The sequence below is a fragment of the Pongo pygmaeus genome, chromosome 3 (assembly GCF_028885625.2).
Source record: "Pongo pygmaeus isolate AG05252 chromosome 3, NHGRI_mPonPyg2-v2.0_pri, whole genome shotgun sequence".
In the NCBI taxonomy this organism is placed as follows: domain Eukaryota; kingdom Metazoa; phylum Chordata; class Mammalia; order Primates; family Hominidae; genus Pongo; species Pongo pygmaeus.
In genome coordinates this window covers 108,531,291-108,549,346 of record NC_072376.2, presented here as the reverse complement: position 1 = coordinate 108,549,346, position 18,056 = coordinate 108,531,291, and positions in this window count along the sequence as shown.

The following is an 18,056-nucleotide window of genomic DNA, read 5'->3' as shown; positions in this document are numbered from 1 at the left end:
TTGGCCAATATACAAATTACAGTTAAACAGGAAGAACAAGTCCTGATGTTCCATTGCACAACAGGGAATATAGTTAACAATAATATATATATTTCAAAATAGCTAAAAGAGAGGATTTTGAATATTCTTATCACAAAGAAATGACAAGCATTTCAGGTAATGGATAAGCTAATTACCCGATTTGATCATTATATAATTTATACATATATCAAAACATCTCACTGTACCTCATGAATATGCACGATTATGTGTCCACTAAAGGTAAAATACAACTTGAAAAAAAAACACATATGAAGTCCCTTTTGTGTCCATTTCCTGGTAAACTTTGCACTCTGCTGTACAAAAGTTTGTGCATCTGGTTTGTTCAACTGAGAATCAACCTCTGAGACTTCTTCAGCAGCACATTCTGGCTGGCCTTTTACTAAAAGGCACCAAGGACAAATCTCATCCCATAGGCTTGTATAAATACCTGTAGAAGCATTATCATGTTTATGCTTGAAAATGTATGGTCTTTGAGAGCATTGAAGGTTTGTCATCATAGAAAAAGGAAAGAACCTTGAGAGCCAGAAATTGTATGAAGTTGCTTTTATGGGGAAATAATTATTTTCACGTATTTAATATATTAGTCTGGTCAAACAAGAAGTACTATCTTGCTCCCTTCATCTTCATCCCTGTGTCTCTTGATATAAAGTACTTAAATGAGTACATGCCAAGTAATTAAGGTTTATTTACTTTGGGTCATGTAGGTGAAACTCTATTTTCTGCTGCATATATGTCTAGTCACCTGCAATAGACTTGTGTTTTTATTGACAAAATGAAAGGAATTGTGATTTTTACACTGTTCATTGTTTTAAAAGCAAACAATTATATTATGATTTTAAAGGAAATCCCTAAAATGATAGATTACAATCACTAAAAAATTTTATCTAAATAATGTAACTTTGAAATCATAGGACTTTAGATCTGGAAGTAAACTTATGGAAGATCTGGCTCAGTTGAGTCATTTTAACTATGAGGAAAAGGCTTTTAGGTTTTTTGTTTGTTCGTTCATTTAGAAAGTGTCCCATTCTGCCACCCAGGGTAGAGTGCAGTGGTGCTAGCGTAGGTCACTGTATCCTCGAATTCCTGGGCTGAAATAATCCTCTCACTTCAACTTCCTAAGTTGCTGAGACTACAGGCACACCCAGCAATACCCAGTTAATTATTTTTTTGTAATGATGTGGTCTCACTGTATTGTCCAGGCTGGTCTGGAACTCTGGCTTCAAGAGGTCCTCCTCAGCCTCGCAAAGTGCTGGGATTTCAGGCGTGAGCCACCACACCTGGCCTCAGGCTCTTAGTTTTAAATGAATTGCCCAATCGCATAGAGCAAGCAGATGGCAAAGGTGGAACTTATAAGATTCTGACAATTACAAAGTTCTGATCCAGATTATTTTTAGGTGCTAAGTCATATCAAGATGATAATTTAATCTCTTAAAAATGAGCCTTTGATAAGGAATATCAACTACAAATATGTATATTTGTAACATAAAGGTTATTTCTATTGATGGATTTGGAATTATCATAGGCAAAAGAAAATCAGAACTGCATACAGAAAGTTATTTTTTTCCTCATGCTACATCTGTAGACATTTGATTTTTATCATGATAGAGAAGGTTTGAGTTCTTATATTGCTTAGCATAGTAGAAATGGCAAAAATACATAAATGTAGCAAAAGGTCATTTCTCAATGATTTCTATGTATGCTTTCTACTGACAGTAAAAACAGCACTTGGGTAAATCAGACAACAGTAGATTTAGAAATAATATTGGAAGCTATCTAGCCCAACACCCACCATATACAGAAGAGAAAATAGAGGTCTGGTTAAATGACTCATGCAATGATAGTGTTCTCGCCACTATAACACACTATCCCTTTAATCCGCATAAATGAGAGATATTTATCACCCATTTATTAACCCACTGACTGTGAGCAACAATTGTGAAGGGCACTGAGGAGTTCCTCAAGGAACTCAAAATCCAACTGGGAAAATGAACATTTAAATAATGAACAATAACATAACAAATTTCTAATAGATACAAACTGCAAAGAAAACACAATAGGAGCAATGAATTATTCAAAGGATTAAAAGAAAGAGTGCAGAAACAAAAAAGAAGAGTGGGAGTTTATCAGGCAGAGAAGAGGAGAAAGGTTTTCTAGATAAGAAAATACACAGGCAAAGGTACTGCATGGGAAACCCTGACAGTGTTACCAAATAACCAACGACCCCAAGGGACACTACAGACTACTAGATCATTATCTTTTAAAGAGTGTGATTTCCAACACTAAATAAATATAAAATCACTATTTGCTTAGTTTCAACTTCCTATGCTACCTCCAATATATTAAATGGATGGTAATATCTTCTTATATCTTCTTCTTTTTTTTTTTTTTTTTTAATGTGGCAGATCGGGAAAGGATTGTGGAGTGAGGCAGACCTGGAGTTCCATCCCTGCTCTGTTTAATATTTGTATGGAGTTTGGTGATTAAATTTTAGTTCCCCATTTCTCTGAGATTTAAAGTTGAACTAAATGTTACTTAATCGCTAGGGTTATTTGTGCCTCGTTTTTGCTACAGTGCCTACCTAAGAATAGGTTCTCAAAACATGGTAGCTTCAAACATTCACTTTAATGATGTTTTAATCTACAATTAGAGGTAGGGTATTTTTAATATAGAGTACAGCCAGATACTAGAAAAACCATCTGCTCCTAAAATCAACATTGAAAGATAAAGCATAAAAGGAATGTCCAGATACATGAGAGAACCTCTATATCTGTTCCCTGCAGAGTAATTATTATGCAATTAATATTAACAAATACTTTGAATTTCTCAAATGAAATCTCTATGTAAGTTCTAAGTATAATTTTTATTTCCTCTAATTATACAATGAAAACATTATTGCTAGTATTTCTAATTATAGCAGTCTGGATTACTAAAATTTTAAAATGAACTGTTTCCCTTAACTAGTTAGTGTAGACTTACACAGATATGTATAAAGTGAGTTTCTGTGCACAGTATCTAAAATTAATATGGACCCTAGCTGCAGAGCAATTCACAAACACCCTCATATTTCCTCACAAGCATTCCTGAATTTTTAACAGTAACCTCAAGATATATTTTAGTACACTCAATGAAAATCAAAACCTTGTCTATTCTGTAGCAAAGTCTTTTACAACCAAAAGATAGCAAATACTAGGGAATATGTATTTTCTTATCACATATTCTGCAAGAAGATGGTTCTCACGCTGCCTGTGAAACCAAAGTTCTTCATAGAGCATTACTCAAATAACATTTATTGTATATAATGTTCACATATTCTGATTCCCACTCAACAGAAAATTTAAAACAATATTTATTCCTGCTTTGCTGAGATTACAAAAGTCTAGAAAACTATTTAACAAAATGACCTTCCCTTTCATCTGGATCCTAACCCTCTGAAAAAAGGAAACATATGTGAATTTATCCCTTAAATTAGTATTCTCCCCCTGAGTCAAAGGGCCCTTTGTAGCAGACAATGAGATTTACTTATAATAAAAATGAAATTACTTTAATAAATAAAAGTCTATTCTTCACATACTCAGGTTATCAGGAAGCTATGGAGTTGAGAGAGAGGGAATATTTCTCTACGTAGTCAAAAGCAATAAGCTAATAATTCACCATTTGATAAATCATTTTGACTTCTTAAACACAAAGTGTTAAGAGGTTTTGTTGACTTTTCTAGAGTTAATGGCCAATGACCTCTCTGTCTCTATTAAGGGACTTACTTTCTATGAAGTCAGAAGGAAGTGTAGTGAGATATTTTGCTTAAAGAATTAGAGTTCATTTAATCTGTGAATAATTACCAAAAGTCTGTTCACCACTTTTTCCTAGGCACACGGTTAGCGAACCGTGTGCCTAGGAAAGGTTTCTCAACCTCTCCTGCAGTGAGTGTGGCAAAATGACTGCATTTTTGTCAATGAAATATAAATGGAAGAGATGTCATCACTTTCAGACCTGGGCCATAGGATTTTCCTATGTGTAAGCCTTATGCTTTCTCTCAATCCAACAGCTGCATGAAGACTCTGGAGTGGGATAGAGTCAAAAAATGCAAGAGAACTGGGTCTCCAAATGATGATGTGGAACAGATCACTGGAGAAACACAGCTGTGTGCATATATCTACACACACATGGTGTGTACACATATGCATACATGTGCAGGCACAAAGTGGCAGGAGCAATGCATTTGTGTGTGTGAAGTCACTGAAATATTTGGTTGTTTTGGAGAAGGCCTTACTGCTGCTTACAAATATTTCTTTTTTATGTTTCTATGTTCATGAGAAAATGTTCTTCCCCACTTTGAAGTTAATTGTGGTCACGTGAACTGTTTTGGCCAATGACATGGATGTAGAAATGATGACGGTCACTCATTTTAATGCATTTAATTGGTGAGATAATGGTCTCCAGAGAAATAAATCAGTGTTTCTTTAAGTCTCTGAATTGTGTAGGTTTCATATTTCTGTAGAATAAGCTAGTGTATCTGACATTTTTAAATTTTAATTTTAGATTCAAGGGGTACATGTACAGGTTTGTTACCAGTGTATATTGCGTGATGCTGAGGTTTGGGCTTCTATTGATCCCATCGCCTAGTGCCCAAAGGAAGTTTTTCAGCCCTTTCTCTTCTTCCCTTTCTTCCTCCTTTTGTAGTCCCCAGTGTGTATTGTTCCTATCTTTATGTCTGACTGTAACCAATGTTTAGCTTCCACTTATAAGTGAGAACATATGTCATTTAGTTTTCTGTTTCTGCATTAATTTTCTGAAGATAATTTCCTCCAGCTGCATCAATATTGCTTCAAATGACATGATTTTGTTCTTTTTATGGTTGTATAGTATTCCATGGGGTATATGTACTACATTTTCTTTATCTAATCCACCACTGATTAGCACTTAGTTTGATTCTATATCTTTGCTACTGTAAATAGTGCTGTGACAAATACACAAGTTAATGTGTCTTTTTGGTAGAACAATTTCTTTTCCAGTAATGGGATTTCTGGATCAAATGATAGTACTGTTTTAAGTTCTTTGAGCAGCAGACACTATTCTTGTATCAGATAACACAGACTTTAAACAAACAACAATAAAAACAGACAAAGAAGGTAACTACATAATGATAAAGTGTTCAATTCAGTAAGAAGACTTACCTATCCTTAATACATATGACTTTCGCAGTTTGTTTCAGGAGTAGCCTGTCTTGACTACTTAAAGGCCCAAGACTCACTTCTGAAACTTGATTTCCCATCTAATAAATTGCTGAATACACCTTGCAAAAGTGAATATCCTACTCTGAGAAAGATAGTATTCTGATTCTGAAATTTAGAATCTCACTCTTAAGTGAAAGACTCTTCTTTGGTTAGTAATTTTAAAATCTAAGAAAATAGTAAGAAAAAACTCATTGATTAAAATATGTGGAAAATTAAGCTATACTATGTCACTTCTTTCTAAATTCCTCTCTCACTCTGTAGGTGCCTCAAATCTGTGGAAACATACAACACATCATGCATGTTACATGCTAGGTAGTATCTAAGGAGCACCTTTAAAATATCCTTGCACATAGATTCTAATTCATGAACACTCATCATGCTAGTGCATTTCTTCTCTTCAAGCACCTTTCTCTTTACTTTGGAATTCTATTCTCATTCCTAAGGCTTGTTGAAGAGGCCCTACCCCTTATTCCAATGATGTCAACCGCATCCCAAAATGGAAGCCTCTCCAGCGTGCATCATCACACTGTTCTCTTCCCAACACTGCCCTGTTCTGCTTCTGTAGTGTCTCAAGTTCCCACTATTGCCTGCATCTGACTCTTTCTGGATGCAATATAGCAGAGTGGAGAACAGGCTCTGGAATCAGGTACAACTTCAAATTTCAGTCATGCCATTGATCAATTGCACAAATGTGAATAAACTGCCTAACCACTGCAATCTCATTTGTAGAACGACAGGCACCTTTTCCATATATACAACAACTGATTTGTCAATAAGTTGATCATTTAGTTATAGCAATAGTTACCAAATTTGCTACCCTTTTCCCAGCTCAACACCATACTTATATTCCATCCAATCTACAGAGTATAACAAAATAAATTTCCTTCATGTTAAAATGTCTTATACTTCCCTACTTTAAATCCTTCATTTCAAATCTTTAGCATGCTATACCAAATATTCCTTTTTTTTTTTTTAATTTCAGCTTGTTCTGTCTTGGCCTGTTGTCTTTCCAAAGACTCTTCCTATAACATCCCTAAGCCAAACCTAGGTCAAATAACCTGCTTAAAATTTCCAAAAGGAACTACAATTTCCTGTACCACCTAGGTTTTATAATCCACCCTATCTAGACTACAGACTTTTTGTTTTCTATCTTGCTCATTCCTATTTTAAGACTCAGCTCTGAGGTCCTGACTTCCCTGGTTCTCTAGCTGAGTTAGTCTGTTCCTCTTCTGTGCATCTAAAATGTCTTGGACATCCCTCTGCTCAGCATATGTCACAATGATGGCACTTGTTTATGTTCTTGCTCTTTACTCTTTATTGGAAACTTCAGAGCATTATATAATGTTTTCATATCTGTCTCTTGACCACCTAGAATATTATCTGTCACTTGATAGGTTTCTGTATTGGTTTTCTAGGACTGCCTTAACAAACTACCACAAACTGGTGGTTTAAACAACACAAATTTACTGTATTTCAGGTCAGGTGTCTAGAAGTTGGAAATCAAGGTGTTCTAGGGTTGGTTTCTTCTAAGGACTGTGAAAAAAAGATCTGTTCCAGGCTTCTCTTGCTTGCAGATGACTATTCATGTTCACATGGAATTCTCCCTCCAAGCATGTCTCATGTTCATATAACATTCTCCCTCTAAATGAGTCTGTCTTCAGATTTCCTGTTTTTATAAGTATACTAATGATATTGGATTAAGGCCCATCCTAATGACCTCATTTTACTTGATTACTCTATGTCCAAATATGATCACATTCTGAGATACCGGGCATTAGGACTTCAATATTGGACATTTTAGGAGACACGATTCCTCCCATAACAGTGACCAATACTTATTGAATTCATAGATGTATGGAAGTTAAGGGAAGGCATTAGTAAATTTGTTACAAACAACTTTACCTACTTAGATCATATACGTATTAGTTACACGGCTATATATCACAAAGGTAACATAAGAACCATCTTATACCACAATATAAGATCCTCAGATAGAGAAGGAAAAAAAAACCTTTAACAGGTGTCTTTAGCCCTTGGATGTAACCTCTTTTGCTGCACTGATTCAAAGTTTATGAAGCCATTTATTTCTCCCTCAGCTGGGGCTTCTCTGCTCTGTTAATTTTCATCCCGTTCCTCCTTTATTCAATTTTTAAGTCTTTAGAACTACAGTGGATCCCGAGTATACCACAGAGAAGAAAATTCAATACTCTGTCCACTCAGCAAACCCATCATATGGAATAATGGCATTCATATAAGAAAATAACACTTATACAAATTATAGTTTGTCATAGGTTTGCAAAACCTGTAAAGCCTCTGGGAATCAAGATATATTGAAAAATCCATTCTGCTAGCTACATAAAAACACTTAAAAGCACCAAGATTCTTTGTGCCAAGTGGAGAAATTGCAAGGAAAGGTGAAAAGATATTACTACATAGTAAGGCATTTGCCTTTAACAGGTTTTCCTTTATTTTTATTAAATGTCCATGGTTCCGGCATAGTGATTTCACTTTGTATAAAAGCCTAATGTGTCACAGCATAATATATATCTAAAAATCATTACTGGATTTTTAGATAGGATCCAATTTTGTTACACATTTCCCTTCTCATCTAATCATCACAAGTAACCTAAAATAGATCATGCATTACAAATGTATATACGTAAGATTGGTACCTAGAGCTTCATGCTGTACGTAATGGTTCTTCAAGAGTTCAGAATAAATATTTGAGTCATATAATAATCATGTGTTTCCTCTGATGTAGATTATGGGGAAAATAGCAACACTTGTATACTACGTGTACATTACAGTGATCCTGTTTCATTGCCAAAAATGTAAGTGGCATGTTAGATCTAATTATTTAATGTGTGAGTACATCTATCACACATAAACATGTTTTATTTGATATGAATTCATAAGCACACACATATTTTTTAATATATTAGCCGATGATAAAATCACCTAGACTCCTTTTGAGAATGTTCCTTATGAGAGTAAATCACCCCAACTGTTCTAGATTGGAATCTCAAGGAGGCAAGGAGAACATTTACCCTAGGATGAAGAGGGGTGGGTACAGAACCAGCCCCTGAGCTCTTACTGCCACCTCAATGCCACCATGACACTCAGCAGATGTATTTGTAAACAGAAAAAACTGTCTTATGAGAACCTAGGTGAAAGGCAGTCATACTCAGCCAGCTTGAGCCACGGGAGAATTAGACCGTGCCACACACTGTGCAGCAGCAAGAAGCTATGACAGTGATAAGCTGATCCTGGATTTTCTCAGCATTTGATTTGGGAAGCTCAGATGAACCCCCTGTTAAACTGTGTAATTTCTTGAAGTACTGGGAGAGGGTTTCCTCAAGAAGATAATAATAGACTTCTTACTAATGAGAAGTAGCGGTGCTCAGGCATTTAAGAAGAAATGTAGAAGAGATGTGAGAGCATTTGCAGTTAGAACTTGCAGAGTTCAGCACAATTGTACATATCTTCAGGCACTGCATGCATGTACATATTCACACACATGTTTCCATGATCTGGCATTTTCGTCCCAGCTACGCAATTAACCAAACCTGAAGCAATAAAAATTTCAAGAATAAACAAGAATTACAAATAGCCATAATATAATTAGCATCAGATGGTTCTACCCAATGTAAAAGATTAGAGAGGATCTCCCGCATCAGCAGTATAGTCTCTGCTTGCACTTTAGTTGGAGAGACAGGTGGATATTTTGAGCTCTGTTAAGCAGTAAAGTTTTTATGTGTCTTTCTGGAAATGAATTTGGATTGACAACTAGTCTGTCATCAGCTGCTTGGAAATACTGAAGCATTTGGTAAATAATGCAGACAGATTCCCATCAACCTTCTCTATATTGCTGTCTTTGTTGCTTATCTAACACAAAGATTTGTTTGTAATTAAACTGGAGTTTTGAAAGAAGACAAGTTGAGGAGTGGATACAAATTAATTTGATCATGGAGTGGAAATACTAGATAAATAAAAAAGCTTCCAATGTCAGGAGACAAAGAACAGAGCATGAGAAATAACAGAAAGGATTGCCCCGTGTTGTGCCATAGTAATTCAGGAGACAGAAGATAAAGCTTTATTCTGTGGCTATTTCTAAAACGAAATGGAACATAGCCTACTGTTTAAAAGAGGCTTCACTTTCTTCTACAAAGTCCTATTTGGCAAATCCAGATGGAATCATTTGAATCTGAGCTGACCAAATAGTTACAATTAATTCAAGAGTTGCTTTTAGCAAAATTTGAGCATTTTGCAAGCTAAGGGGTTGGACTGACTCACCAGAGTTATGTGCTGTCATTAATGCACTGACCTTGAAACAGAGGACACGTCTTGGTAAAGGGGGCTCTCTGAGGAAACGAAAATATATTGATACTAGTTACAGTGTGATTTATTTTAGTGGACAGTAGCAAAATAGAGGCTGGGAATATTATAAAATGCTACTTCCTCATTCTAACCAACAAACTGAGGATTTACTCTAAATATTAACAAAAGTATCTATACTTATGTCTATATATTTATGTATAAATACTAAAGAGATTGAACATTTTCACTTATGAATTTAAAAAATTCTGTCAATCTTCTAGCAAATTTTTATCAAACTGAGAAAAGTAACACTACTTGTTTAGTGCTATTTATTATCATTATGCTAACTTTCTGACAATTCTGGAAGGTAATAAAGAGAGCACCAATTAAAAAAAAATTTCATTCTAAAATCTCATTATTAATTCCAAAATGTAGTTTGGACAACCAGTGACAATGAAATTTTTCTATGTCCATGTAAAATCATTTAGGTGTATATAGGTTTGATTTAAATTATTTTCTCCTATTTGTGTATCACTATAAACAGATATGGAGGATGAGATATAGGATATATTTTAAATGGAAATATTGTATTGCTTTGGGAAAATTCAAGTCATTTAGTGCCTGAAGACCTCCAGATCTTGAGATTTAAGAAAATGGGATCCCACAGAAGTAATGGCTGAGCCAGCATCCTCAGTATTCTTTTGGGTGTTCCTGCCCCTACATTATCAACTTCAATTTCTGCCATGAGAAGCACCTAGGACAGAGTTTGGAGACAGCAAGAAATATGGCAATATTGGCCAGTCTGCTGACTTACTTTAGAAATTTGGCTACTTTTCATGTCTTTCTTTTGAAAAGGAGGAAAAAATTTACCTAGAGGTTAAGATCTCTTATTTAGCACAGGAGCTTCCAATTTTTAATAGCATAAACTTAATAATGAAAAATTATAGGCCCCTTACGTTGTAGTAGTTGTCCTCTTAGAATCTACTGATTAAGACAATTCATACTGATGTAAAACTCTCTATTAGATCACTATGCACTTAAAGAATATAGATTTTATTAAAATCCATGCATCCATATTCATTATTCATGCTGCATATTTTATTAGAGCTAAATTAAGACCAAACTGACAGTGCTATGTGTACATATGAATTGTTGGATGCTCTTCGTCGAGTACCTGGTACCCCACTGATTCTGAATTCTTCCTCTAGTCCATTCACTTTGCATAAGTTATTTTTCTCACTCAGAATTGCTCTGAATCACTTACCCTATTCTCTTCTCACCATAGTCTATACTTAAGCATAGTGATTCTCTTAAATTGTCGGTCTGATCCTGGCATTCCTCTTCTCATAACCTCCTATCTCAGAATAGAAACGATACCACTGCCATGGCCTATAAGATATACACGATGGTGTTTCACCCCTTGGCATCATCGCTGAGTGCTCTCTCACTCTTTCACCCAGGTCCAGACACGTTGTCCTCATTGCTCTCTCCTGGATAACTGACCTTAACCACTCCCACCACAAAGCTTGAATGGGAAATGACCATTGTCTGGAATATTCTTTCACTTCCTCGTCACATGAAACAATATAAAGGTGATTCATCTATAGTTTATTGTCTGAGTTTAGCTATTTTATTGAATGTATTAGACAATGAGAAATATTTTATTGAAGGCTTTACAGGACAGGGAGGCATACGTGTGTGTTTTTATTCACCACTCTATCTCTCCTGGTTAGAACAGTGTCTGGCACATAGTAAGTACTCAACAAATATTTGTGAATAAATGAAAAAATAAATGAATCAGTGAAAAAATGTGTAATATGTCCTTCAAAGTTTTTGGAGAGCCTGAAACGCTTTGAGCATGTGAAAGGGCATTTTTCTAAAAACATTGATTTTCTGCTAATTTAAAGTACAATTCTTGATTAAGAAATATTTTTAAATCTTTTTTTTAAATGGGGTGGAGAGAAAAATATTAAAAATACAAAATACAGTTCTTCATTTAAAAATAATAATAATAATACCTAACATGTATATAGGATTTATTATTTCCAGACACTCTTATAACTGCTTTACACCTGTTAACTCACTTGAACCACAAAAGTATCCTATAGGGTATGAATTGTTATGTAATCTAAATTTTACAAAAAAAGGAAACTGAGGTATAGAGAAGCTATATGACTTTCCCAAATTCAGTGATTGTAAGGGCTAAAGATGAGACTAACATGTGGACAGTCTGGCTTCTGTGTTTTTACTCTTGTATTACTTGGGATTCTCCAGGGAATCAATAGGAGATACAAATATATATTAGAAAAGAGTTATTGTGGGAATTGGCTCACATGATTATGAAGGCTGGAAATTCCCACAATATACCATGTGCAAGCTGGAGACCCAGGAAAGCCAGTGGTGTACTTTGTTCCTAGTCCAACAGCCTAAAAACTGGAGTGATGGAGTACAGGGGCGGAGGAGGAGCCACTGGTGTAAGTACTGGAGTCCAAAGGCCAGAGAACCAGGAGATCTGATGTCCGAGGGCAGGAGATGAAGGTTCCAGCTCAATAAGAGAAAGAATTTGCCCTTCCTCCATGTTGGAGCCCTCTCATATTGGACGACACCCACCCACATTGGTGAGGAATGATTTTCTTTACTCATTCTACTGATTTAACTACTAATCTTTTCCATAAACATCATAACTGTTAACCACAATATTGCAACACTGATTATTTAGCTTTCGTTCTCTCTCTCTCTTTCTCCCTCTTTCTTTCCTCTAAGCTCCACTGCATATATTAGGCAAAGGTAAAATGTAGTTGAACTACAAGTCTCAGTATATCTGGCTACCTAAAGTACAGTCTGGAAATTGTCATTTTAGTTCAGTTAATATTATATTACATTACAATCCTAAGTCACTCACAACTTTAATTCTAAAACCAAATCTGATAAGAAAGAAAAAAAACTTATATATCAAGTATGGTTCTTCTACAATCAGACTGTTACATTAAAAGTATCAATAATTATACCTTTTAAATTTCCTATTATAATAGTTTATAACTATTTAAATATAAGTGAATACGTGTGAATGCTCTCATTTGAATGACTATTCCATTTAATTTGATATTTACCTATAGGTAAGTGCTATGTTTCCTAATTACTTCTAAATAGGATAAATATTAAAACATATCTGCCATCTATTAAACCAGCCAAAAAGTCTATAAAAAATAGGAATTCAATATTCAATAAAATTAAAATGGAAAGCAAGACTGTTATCTCATTACAAGAGAAGAGAACACAAAAAGTCAAATTAGCTGGAACTGAGATAAAATCTGAGACAGCACTGAAGATAGGAAGCCTTTATACAATGGTCAAGTTCATCTGAGTCAGAAACGCTTGAATGGTCCATTAACTATGGGCCTTTCTACCCTAATCACTATAGGAAGGTATCCTAGGATGTAAGAAAGGAATTTACTTACCTTAACTAACTCCACAATAAGCAGATGGGCTCCTTATTACACACAACTCACAGAATGGTTACAACCCATAGCTGGCAGCATAATGTTTTAAACTATACTCTACTGAGCCCTCAATAACTATTGTTCCTTATTCTATCCTATGATGCTATCATTCTGCCATTCTTCATTTTTCAATACACTAACATTTACCTACTCCTATCATGTGAATCACATTTTCCTGTGTATTTTTTTATTTATTCCATTCATAAACCTTGTTTTATTGCAAAGATAGAAATGTGATGTTCTTTCAGGAACTCATAGCTTAGTTGGGGAGGCTGATACGACTGTTTTTGTGTCCTGGTGATAAATGCAAAAATAAGCACATATACATTTTACAGAGGTAAGGTAGAGGATGCATGGATTGGCCTGTGGAGGTATTATCTGCAAAGATTTTCTAAGCAATGCAATGCCTAAGTTGGAGTGTGAATGTACTCTTTAAAAAAAAAATTCCTTAAGTAGGAAGGATAGAAAAACATTCCAGAAAGAAGTAACAAATAGTGTGAAAATTGTGAAAGTGTAAAAGGAATATAATGCATAGGAAACTTGAAAAAACTCAGATTTCCTGAAGTGTAAGTGAAATATAAAGCATTAGACCTGTGGAAAATGGTTTTTGGGAGATAGTAGTTAAATATAAAAACAATTCAGATGTCATGGTGACGAGCAATGTCGTCTTCTCCAGCACTCAGAAAGTAAAGACTAGACATGAGTTTTAGAGTGGTCTCTTTGACAGCAGGATGAATTATGGATGATTTCTCAGTAAGAAAGTAGCCGTGGAAATAGGAAGTAACAGAAAGCATTTGAAGGTAAAAGAGATATGCTAAATAGTTAGCTATTGGGTAGGAAGGATTTACATAAGATGATTCTCAATTTTCTTATATGTGAATTAGAATGAATCTACATTATTGTTTACTAAGAGAGTGAATATGAGATAAAATAGTTGGGAGAAAAAAGAGATTTTCTTATTTTAGACATTTTATTTTTTTATTTTATTATTATTATACTTTAAGTTTTAGGGTATATGTGTTTGTTACATATGTATACATGTACCATGTTGGTGTGCTGCACCCATTAACTCATCATTTAGCATTAGGTATATCTCCTAATGCTATCCCTCCCCCCTCCCCCCACCCCACAACAGTCCCCAGTGTGTGATATTCCCCTTCCTGTGTCCATGTGTTCTCATTGTTCAATTCCCACCTATGATTGAGAACATGGGGTGTTTGGCTTTTTGTCCTTGCGATAGTTTGCTGAGAATTATGGTTTCCAGTTTCATCCATGTCCCTACAAAGGACATGAACTCATCATTTTTGATGGCTGCATAGTATTCCATGGTGTATATGTGCCACATTTTCTTAATCCAGTCTATCATTGTTGGACATTTGGGTTGGTTCCAAGTCTTTGCTATTGTGAATAATGCCGCAATAAACATACGTGTGCATGTGTCTTCATAGCAGCATGATTTATAGTCCTTTGGGTATATACCCAGTAATGGGATGGCTGGGTCGAATGGAATTTCTAGTTCTAGATCCCTGAGGAATCACCACACTGACTTCCACAAGGGTTGAACTAGTTTACAGTCCCACCAACAGTGTAAAAGTGTTCCTATTTCTCCACATCCTCTCCAGCACCTGTTGTTTCCTGACTTTTTAATGATTGCCATTCTAACTGGTGTGAGATGGTATCTCATTGTGGTTTTGATTTGCATTTCTCTGATGGCCAGTGATGGAGAACATTTTTTCATGTGCTTTTTGGCTGCATAAATGTCTTCTTTTGAGAAGTGTCTGTTCATGTCCTTCGCCCACTTTTTGATGGGGTTGTTTGTTTTTTTCTTGTAAATTTGTTTGAGTTCATTGCAGATTCCGGATATTAGCCCTTTGTCAGATGAGTAGGTTGCGAAAATTTTCTCCCATTTTGTAGGTTGCCTGTTGACTCTGATGGTAGTTTCCTTTGCTGTGCAGAAGCTCTTTAGTTTAATTAGATCCCATTTGTCAATTTTGGCTTTTGTTGCCATCGCTTTTTGTGTTTTAGACATGAAGTCCTTGTCCATGCCTATGTCCTGAATGGTATTGCCTAGGTTTTCTTCTAGGGTTTTTATGGTTTTAGGTCTAACATTTAAGTCTTTAATCCATCTCGAATTAATTATTGTATAAGGTGTAAGGAAGGGATCCAGTTTCAGCTTTCTACATATGGCTAGCCAGTTTTCCCAGCACCATTTATTAAATAGGGAATCCTTTCCCCATTGCTTGTTTTTGTCAGGTTTGTCAAAGATCAGATAGTTGTAGATATGCGGCCTTATTTCTGAGGGCTCTGTTCTGTTCCATTGGTCTTTATCTCTGTTTTGGTACCAGTACCATGCTGTTTTGGTTACTGTAGCCTTGTAGTATAGTTTGAAGTCAGGTAGTGTGATGCCTCTAGCTTTGCTCTTTTGGCTTAGGATTGACTTGGTGATGCGGGCTCTTTTTTGGTTCCATATGAACTTTAAAGTAGTTTTTTCCAATTCTGTGAAGAAAGTCATTGGTAGCTTGATGGGGATGGCATTGAATCTATAAATTACCTTGGGCAGTATATTTTAAATGTGTAGGCCATCCATATTAAAATCCATTTGGATATTAAACTTATGTATTTTTGTTTTAAAAACCTTAATTTCCAGGATAAATGAGTAATGAAAGCTAAAGAGTTTTAAGTCTTGAAAGTAACATTACATTTATGTAGGAATATTAAATATAAAAGGTTCTTGTTTGCTTTTTCTCAGAATTGTTGCTTAATAATGATTATAATGCAGCCATAGAAAAGAATGAGTTCATGTCCTTTGCAGGGACATGGATGAAGCTGGACACCATCTTTCTCAGCAAACTAACACGGGAACAAAAAACCAAACACCGCATGTTCTAATTCATAAGTGGGAGTTGAACAATGGGAACACATGGACACAGGGAGAGGAACATCCCACACAGGGGCCTGTCGGGGGATGGGGGGCAAAGGAAGGGAGAGCATTAGGACAAATACCTAATGCAAGCAGGGCTTAAAACCTAGATGATGGCTTGATGGGTACAGCAAACCACCATGGCACATGTATACCTATGTAACAAACATGCACGTTCAGCACACGTATCACAGAACTTAAAATAAAATTAATAATAACAATAATGATTATAAGTGTGTAACTATGAAATAGAAACCCTGTGCAACTGGCTTTTAGAGAAATTTAACTTTGCAAAATCTTTTTTTCCTGTCACTCTAGGACCAGGATGAATAGCACAGTTTCTCTTAGGTTCTTCACCTTTGTTCATGATTATCGTGAAAAACAAAGTCTCTCAAATAACTCAGCTGAATGTCAGCACAAAAGCATTTTTATTTTTAGGAAAAGTGCTAGTTTCTAACCTTGTGACAACAATTTTAAAAAGTAAAGTATCCTGTAGGCTTTTCTGGATACCTAATTTATCCATCTGAATAGCTATATAATAGGAATGCTTGAACGGACCTGAAATCTGGAAGGGAGGTATGGATTTGGGATATGGATTAGGGTGGGATCAGATACACAAACCGTTTTGCAAGTAGAAGGAGGCAATAATGAATATTGAATTAGGCAAAGGCAAGTCAGCAAGAAAAAAGCAGGAGCATGACGAGAAAAGCCCAGAATAATAACGTGATGGTATTATTACATGTTTCTTAACTAAATAAGAAAATGACAAATAGCACAAAAGCTAATTCAAAAGTCTTTGTACCTTGACAAAAAGTACAAAAGACACACTATGTGTGTCTCTGGGTTTTATGAATATCCACATTGTTTATGAATAAAATAAGAAAATTCTTTGCTTTCATTGAACCCTTTTGGTGTGACCTGCTATTCTTTTATAAGTTTGGGTTCAGTTTTCTTTTGTATTTTAATATCCCGCTTCCCTATGGATGTATGATTCTGAATTTGATATGTGGAAGAAAGAATCACGCAGATGTCTAGAATTCTTATCTCTTCTCCCAGAAGGTTTGTTTTTAATTCACTCTCCCACACTTGTACTTCTAACCTCCTTAATAAAAATGAAATCCCTTTTTATTCATTAGCATTTTAATAGAAAAAGAAGACTACAATAATAGTATATTCTATGTCCATATGCTATGTTAAATAGGACAGAGCATTCCGTAATTCCCAGAAGAAAAGTTTCATGCAGACTAAATACAGCATTTTGATTGTATCAGCACTGGATATGATACTACTTTCTATCCACAAAGCAATTATGGTTAAGACACATAAATTTCTAAAATTAACATTTGATAATTTTCCCTATGTTGTAAGACTGTATGGCATTTCCCAAATTCTTTGAACTATTATGAGGCACAATTGAAATATAACTATTTTAGATCTAATGAAATCTTAAAGTAAAACAGCCATTGCAGTTCTCCCTCAGGCTATACAGGACTGTGTCAGCCATCCCAACAATGCTCCAAATGTATTACCTTGGAAAAGCTAATATATTAACATGTTTCAAAATCTGTCTTTCTCTTTGAAAAGCATATGTATGGAAATCTTCTTGTCAAACACATTGTAGTTTACAATGGCCATCACGAGTCAAATAAATTGTTCAACCATGATCCATTCAAAGATCCTCTAAGTACAAGATTGTGACACATATACTCTGTTGGCTTGGGGATGGAGGTATCATCAAGGAAAAAATATATAAAGGACAGACAAATAATTTGCCATAATGTATAGGCTTTCTTAATATAAAATAGATAAGTAAATAGAAAAAGCAAAACCTAGGTCTACCAGACTATTTTTATTTGATATTTTAATTTATTCTTTTAAAGTATGTTTCGGATTACAATAGTATTCAGTTTCTTGTCAATTTGATAGCTGCCTTATGATTAATATTTGAAGCAGCCAGGCATGTATTCCCAATTTAGAAACAGTGCTACCTCTCCAGCTTTGAAATATCATCATCTTACATGTCCAGTGGGCCTCTATGAAAAAGCT